Source organism: Apium graveolens, chromosome 10 (genome assembly GCF_009905375.1).
Source record: "Apium graveolens cultivar Ventura chromosome 10, ASM990537v1, whole genome shotgun sequence".
Taxonomy (NCBI): domain Eukaryota; kingdom Viridiplantae; phylum Streptophyta; class Magnoliopsida; order Apiales; family Apiaceae; genus Apium; species Apium graveolens.
Genome location: NC_133656.1, coordinates 18,607,585 through 18,616,223, shown reverse-complemented (window position 1 = coordinate 18,616,223; position 8,639 = coordinate 18,607,585).

Sequence of the window (8,639 nt, the reverse complement as noted above, 5' to 3'; positions counted from 1 at the left end):
CGTTCATCAGAGCTCTGACTGGTCCTGTTGCCTTACACTCCCTAGCCATGTGTCCAGTCTTCCCACATTTGTAGCACGTAACTCCTGGCTTCGGCATCTTGCACTCATTTGCCAAATGTCCCTTCTGATTGCACCTATAACAGGTCATACTCAGCTTATTGCATACTCCGGGGTGCCTTCTTCCACAGTGCTTGCATTCTGGCCTCTGGAACCTGTTTTCTCCAACTTGCCCTTGGCTTGCCTGATTGTTCCCTTTTGATTCTTGCCTTTTGCCCAAATTTCCTTTCCTTTGAAAATTTCCGCCCTTCTGGAAACCAATCCTCTTTACATTCCGATCTTGCGAACTTCCAGCTTCAGACTTTTCTCCATAAAATGGAACCTTCCTCTTCTTGTTATCCCTCTCTTTCCTTGACTGCATCCCATTATTCTCAATCAGAGCAGCTTTCTGTACTACTCCCGCATAAGTTTCAAGCTCAAACATAGCCACCCTATCTCTGATCCAAGGCTCCAATCCTTGCTGAAATTTCTTTGCTTTTTCTTCCTCAGTGCTAGTATACTTTGTCACAAACCTTGACAACTCAGTGAACTTCTTCTCATATTCCAGTACAGTCATGTTCCCTTGCTTTAACTCAAGAAATTTTAGCTCCATCTGATTCTGCATGTACTTAGGGTAATACTTGTCCAGAAATAACTTCTTAAATCTCTCCCAAGAAATCTGCTGAGTGACTTCCATAGCTTTTACTGATTCCCACCAATAAATGACTTCTCCCTTCAAGAAGTAAGTGGCATACAGCGTCTTCTGATCGTCCCCTAACTGTACCAACTCAAAAGCCCTTTCCATCTCCTTGATCCATGTGTTTGCTATCACTGGATCAGTGGTATCATGAAATACAGGTGGATTCACATCTGAAAAGCCTTGAAAGTGACAATTTGTCTTGGTGGTACTGGTGGTTCAGGTGGTTGATATGGCTCACGGTTATCTTGGTTTTCAATTCGTTGTTGAAGAGTTAGTTGTTGTTGAGCTATAGCATTGGTTTGCTGTTGCAAGGTTTCCAGTAGTCGAAGAATATTTGGGTCTGTGGTGAAGGTGGTTGTTGGATTCTTCTTTTTGGGAGGCATGATCCTGAAATAAGAGTTGTGTTATAACAAATATGAATGATAAAATGATTCGAGGGTATCGCATGGCATTCTTGTTTACATATGGGGTCAAGTTTCCAAATTAAGCAGATATGATGATAAAACATAAAATAACAGTTGAGAGCAATGGAACAATAGCACATAATTATTGAAATTTTAAAGGTCACAGTACATAGGATTGGGACATAGTCTGATTCTAGAAATAACAGGCTTATTTAAAGGAAAGACGGAAACAACTGGGGATTCCATAGAGTCTGATAGTACAACAACATGAAAGGTAAATGGAAAGAACTAAGGCTCCACTCCATCTGAACGGGGCTTGGTAGTCTTTTCCTCTCGAAGCGTCTTCACAATGCTCTGGAGCTCATCCGCCACCATCTGAATGACATACTGGCTGGTACGGTCCCGGTGTGCTGGCATCTCCTCAAGCTTAGTGTTGACGTACCGAACCAAGGTCTCAAGTCTCGCAATCATCTGCTCCTTGGGCTTCCCTTCGTAGTTTCGGCTGTCCGGATACACGTTCTTCAGTCGGTCTATCAGTCGGTCGTACTTGCCCTGAAGCATGTCGAACTCGCGCCTCAACTCAGCATACACGGAGAAAGCAATAGTGTCGTCCGACCCAGAGGATGACGAGGAATGCGCCCTTTGCTGACAACCAATAAGAGGAGTATTAATAATAATTTACTTTACCTTCTCTCGCAATATCTATAACCTACACACAAATCCTATAACCTATTTGGGCTGTCCAGGGACTCTAAACCGTAGCTCTGATACCAAAACCTGTCACACCCCCAACTTAAATAGCAAAATAATTATAGCTATTACATCATTTTAATGAGTATTACACAACCAAAATCCAAGATCTTACAGTTTAGGGTTTGGAACAGCCCAACACTACCAACTATTACATCTGATTACAAATACCGAGTCCTCACACAACTATTATTACTTATTCTACCTGAGCTCGAACATAAGCATCAGCATCACAGGTCTTACGGGCAGTCTGCTTGAATCTAACCATGGCTGCTAGCTGTAATATCAGGGTAAAGCAAGAAGTGAGCCAAAAGCTCAACAAGTGCTAACAATACAACGCAAAGCATAAATCGAGATATACCTTTAGGAATGACAATGGAATGACATAATCAATGATAATCGAGAGATAAAACTTATGTGAGTTGGCATCATTTTGCTTGCATCAAAACAAATTTTAAAACCATTCTTAATCAAAATCATTTTATGACGCTACGGATTACAGCCGGTGATCAGCCGCGAAGTAATCCCGAACCTCGCTGGGTTCTAAAACATTATTGGGAATCCCTAGGCAACTTTTAAGCCTAATATAAGTGTGGAAAGGACTCGCGTCTCAGTCCAGATCCACCATTCAAGAAAACATTTGTCCCCCTTTGGGACTGAAAAATCCACCTTTTATTCATTTTGAAAACTGATGCCGATTTATGACAAAATCTCTTTTGACTGAATCATTTTTATCAGGGATTATAGATCAACTTGAAACACTGGAAATATGACACTAAATCTCAGGGCCATGATCCACTAGACTTTACTATATTAGGGTAATCGAGAGATTTCCATAAACAAGAATTTTGACAAGGAAATTAAGCAAGGCTATTGGATAATATGAAAGAGTAATGCCAAACTAGGCTTAAAGCAATGGTTGTAGACAAGGTATAGGTATTAGAACATCAAGAAGATAAGCATCACTGGTTCCAATAGGATAGAGGTGTTAAAATATAAAGAAGTGATCATCAGCTCAGTATAACAGGGTATCAAGCTTTAGGGTAAGGATAGGGTTATCAAACAATCATGAATGAATTTAAGAAAAGATTGGCTTTTAGGTATCAAGATAAAGTTTCTATCGAGGTTATTTCAAGAGTTGAATCAAAGCATCAGGGTGCAACATCAAGATTTCTCAGGGATCAATAGCATGATAATCAAAAGGATCAATAAGGTATTATAACACTCTATTTTATCATGGCATTAAACTATCATGAAAGACTTTTGAACTACTTGCAATACGTACTCGAGGGTTCATGGCATCTCTATGTAACTCAAAGATAAACAAAAGATACTCTTGATTTAAATATATCAAAATGACTCAGGATAATTGCATCGATATATATATGAACTGTTTACAGTAAATGCGAAGGTCAAGTTGAATCACTTGCCTTGAGATAGACTGGTCTGGTCTGACTGGTAGGAGCAACAACTGGAGCTTCACTCGACTTTTATGGCAAGTTTTCCCTCGTCTCGAGATCCTACATAAATAATAATAATCCTCATTATAATATATTCTTTCCATCTTAACCTATTTACAACCCGAAATTAAACATGGATGGCACTTAGGCCTATACACACTTAATTCATATCCACCATTTATATTTTCAAATGTACACACGTAGCCACATAATCACATATCGTATATTAATACCAAATAACATCATACACCATAATGCCACACTAGGCTTGGATGATCTCGACTCACCACTTAAGTTACTTGGTCGCTAACTAAACGAAGTCTTCGAATTTGGGCTTCCTAACTCAATGTGCCTTTCCTAAATTATCCAAAACCTATTGACCCTCACTTGTGCCTTTTGCTACTGACCTTATACTATCTTACAACTATGGTGGTCGACCTAATACTCACTTCTAAGTGTCCTAAAACTATGTGATAAGTGAAAGTGCTCACTGGTGCAAATTTCAGAATGGTAACTAAGGTTTCTTGAGTGCATTAGACACTCTTAAACTACAAGTTTTTCTTCAAAATTTTTACACAAGACTCTCCTGACCTAAGGGCATCTCACAAGCTTGATGTGGCTCAAAGGCCTGGCTTGGGCCTTCTTGGGCCTAAGCTAAAAGTCCAAGGTTCCCCTGTTTTTCTGGGCAGAAAATGCCCTGACTTGAATTAACTTGTGACACATGGTTCTAGCTCATATCCTATGAACTATGGTTGGAAAAACTTCTCTGACATACCCTCTAACTAAGGCCCAATTGGGCCTAATGAGGGCCTACCCATGACATGGCCAAATCTCCCTATTTCTAAGTTGCAACAAAACTGTCCCCTGCTGGACAGATTTTGTTATTCTACTTGTGCACCTAACCAAATGACATGCAAACCTCCAACCAACTCCTAAAACCTATTATATACTCCCCATACTAACTTCTGGTGGCTTGGGCCTCAAAGTGCACATCAATGACATGGTCAAAACTCACTCTAAACCTCAGGGTACTAAACTGATTTTTCTGCAGAAACTATAACTCTCATTTTCCAAGGTTTTGACTTGACAAACCCAATTATCAACAACTAAATACTTAAACCAAGACTATACTTGGTATTCTACTGAACTAACTCCCTTTTTCTCAAAATACCCTTGGTGAGATCATCCTTACCTATGGTGCAACTATGGCAAAAAAAGAGACTACTCTTACAAATCACAAACTTTATGCTCTTGAAGCAACAAGATATATATATATTTTTTTATAAAAGATAACCACGAATTATTACCATGCAATAAGAAGTATAAATCAATATTATACATTATTCCTACTGAAATTAAGGCTCACTAACAACCATGAATCTAAATGATCAAAACTTCCAAAAATCAAAAGTGATTTGCATGCATGCATGCTTTCGGATCTTTCAAGCCAAATCAACATGATTTCCAAATAAATTTTTATCATAATTCAACATGCAAGCCTAACATGGATTACAACTAAATGATCAACTAGCATGCAAAAGGATTTTATCAAGACTTTACTACAAATTCATGTTATCATCACAAAATACACAAAAATGTTAACAAGGCAACAAAACACCATCCATTCGGCTCCTATCAAGTCATGGCCGAATGGATTAGGGTAAAAACAGCATTCGCATAGTGTAACACTCTTATGTCTAGCCATTCTTGACCCTATGATACTATAACTCATGGTGAAAGCCTTAGATTCACAAGAATCAAGGAGGTTCACTTTGAGTTTAACAAAAACATCACCATGCAAGGTCAAAACATAGGTTTTTCACTCTAACTTTTGAAATATATAAGAATAACATATAGGGAGTAAAATTACTTGAATATAAGATGATTGTTTGGGTGAAAGAATGAAGAAATGAAGGGGATGGAGGGCCTCGGCTATGGGATGGCCGAGAGGGAGGGTTGAGCCGAGAGGGAGGGAGGAGAAAAGGGAGGGTGGAGTGAAAATGGAGTGATCATCACTTTAGTTTTGTTTTTATGTCTTTGACTAGGCTAAATGTGAGTGGATTTAGGAAATGACAAGAGTAACCCTCTAGCTAAAGTTAGGCAAATTTGCATGCAAGGTCAAGGAGGTAATTTGGCTAGCAAAATGTGAGTTAGTGGGGTGGAGAATGTCTTCTTTGCCCTTTGGTTAAATAGAAGAGAGTTTGCATGCAAGGTTATTCATGTAATTTAATATTATGACAACTAAAATTTATAATGATTTATTTTTATAAATAAAATACAAGTTCAAAAATTATAAAATTTCTACCATAAATTAACTTGTATTTTTAGAGACTTTATAAAATCATTTTCACAATTTGTGTACAAAATGTCTTTTAAAAGAAAATTTTTCCAAAGCTTAGAATATTCCTTATAAATCAAAAATAAAGAAATTAAATAAATTCTTGCTTTGAAAAATCATATACTACCCAAAGCAAATTTATAATGCAGAAATTTTCACTCACACAAACGTACAAGCATTGAATATTTTTATTTAACTTAATATTATTCACATAATATTACATAAAATGCCGGTCGTAACATCCACAGTCAGATCCTGAGCTCCTCCTAATCATTGAGAATCACCACACTAACAGAAGCCAAGGTTTTTCAAAATCAAGGGACAATCTTCCAACAACAACAATTGGAAACCAAAAACTCAGTACAATTCAGCTAGCAAAGGTGGCTATAAAACAGGATCCGTGGACAGATCAAAGATAAGGTGCTTCAACTGTGATGAGTTGGGTCACTTTGCTACTGAATGCAGAAAGCCCAAAAGGTGAGAAGGATAAAGCTTACTTGGAACTAGAAGCAAAGTATGAAGCTCTCTTGAAGAAACAGTCTGGAAAAGCCTATATTGCAGAAGGAAAGAGTTGGGATGACACTGACAATGATGATGAAGAAGTGGAAACTGTGTACTAATGGCTTTTGAGCATGGAGACATCCATATCAAAATCAGAGGTACCAACTCTAACCACTATTGATTTAAATGCTAGCCAATATAAGGTGAATGTGGAAAAGATGAGTGTAGAGATGTTTCATACACACACTAGCATGGTAGCAGCTATTGAGGAAGTTAGTAGGCTAACAAAAGCTAATGAAAAGCTTGAGAGTGAGAAGAAAAAGATGGATCTACTGCTTATAGAGCTTGAGTCAGTCAAGCAAGAAAATGATTATCTGAAAAACAAGTTGAAGTGTGCTGCTGAAATTGAAGCTGTGTTAAGGGAGAAGCTGGAAAAGAATGAAGTAAAGTTAAAGTCTTTCAGGAATGCATCTGAGTTGGTTGGTTAGTACCATGAGAAGAACATGCTAACATAGCTATTGGTCTTGATTATAATGTTTTGAATACAACAAGAAAGATGCAGGTGGTAAAGGAAAAGCTACTGAAAATGAAGATGTCCCAGTCATGCTGATAAAGGTTGGTTCACCTATGTTCAAAGCATGTGAAGTAGACTTCAGTGAAGAAGAGTTGATCATAAAGAGAGAAATTGTTGATGAAGACAATGAAAAGAAAAATGCAGAAACAACTCCAACTTCCAAAGTTGAAAAGAAGCCCATGGTCAACCAAGATTCCAAGACACCTGTTAAGGAAGTAAAAACTGAAGATGCAAGAAAAGAAGAAGAAATAATAAAATGAAAGATTGGGATAAACAAAAGCAATAACTTTGCATTTATTGCAAATGCTCCAAGGAAACAACGTCAAAAATATGGCTCAGTGAATCATCTAACCTTTGTAAAAAGGTTGTTAGCAAGCCAGTAGAAGGAGCATGCAAGTACAATGAATGTAAAGATCCTACTCATTCTGTGAAAGTTTGATTGAATCCCTTGCAACTTGAAAGTGATTAAAAGTTGCCATAAGCTGAGAGTAGACCTCAAAGAAGTGAATGTTGGGTCTGCATCAAAAAGGGAGAATGCACAACAGTCCATGAACACTATTCTTCTGAAACAACTCATTCAAATTCTGCTCATTGTTAACAAGAAGAAAGTACCCAACATTGCTTGGGTTGCTAAACACACTTAATCCTCATTATGGCAGAGTAAAAGGAAGAAAGTCATATGGATCATAGATAGTGGATGTTCAAGACATATGACAGGTGATATGGCCCTGCTATCACAATTTGAGGAGATGGTTGGCCCATTAGTGACTTTTGGAGACAACAACAAATGTTTCACAATGGGATATGGCAAATTGATTTCTGCAAATATTGTCATAGAAGATGTAGCACTGGTAGCTGGTCTTGAAGTAAATCTTCTCAGTGTCAGTCAATTTACAGACAAAGGATTGAAGGTCTCATTTGACAAAGAAGAATGCACTTTTGTCAGCAAAAAGACTGGTGAAGTTGCTCTAAAAGGAGCAAGGAAGGGAAGCTTATTTGTTGCAGAACTTGGACTCAGCAAATGAGGATGGAATTTTTTGCTTCTACACCAAGGCATCTGTAGAGCAAAGCAAGTTGTGGCATAAGAAACTATCTCACTTGAATTTCAAGGCGATCAACACTCTAGTCAAAAAGGAGTTAGTGAGAGACATGCCTAATTTGGAGTTTGCTAAGAATGAAGTTTGCGAAGCTTGTCAAAAAGGAAAAATGAAGAAATCAAGTCACAAGAGTAAAACTGTGAATTCTATTAGTGCACATTTGCAACTTATTCACATGGACTTATTTGGACCAGTTAATGTCATGTCAATTTCAAGAAAGATATGCACTTGTGATGGTGGATGACTACTCCAGATACACATGGGTAAAATTTATGCACTCTAAAGATGAAACTCCACGTATCATAATTGAACACATCAAGAAGATTGAGAAGCAGGCTGAAGATCAAGAATGTGTGAAAAGATTGAGGAGTGACAGTGGTGTTGAGTGGCATTTATGATACTTTATTATGCTCCGTAAAGCTTTGAATTGGTGTAAATGTACTCAAGTTGTTGGTATTTTAATGTGTTTTTCTAGTGTTTTTGCATTTAAGACATTATCTAGAGTCAGGTGAATTAGCGTTATATTGGTACTAATATGGTGTTAGATGATGTCCAAAGAATAAAGCTCTGGAAGCCAACTCGATTGCAGCAGGAATTAAAGAAATTCAGAAGTTTTTCCAGAAGCATGGCGCACTCGCACCCATTTGTCAAGGAGCCCGCGCCGCGCTGATGAAGTGTGCGGCCGCGCCGGGTTGGGATTCCAGAATATTGATTCTAATGATTTACTATTGGAGGACTTCTATCTTGCATGGATGCTATATACTTAATAAAGGACGTTT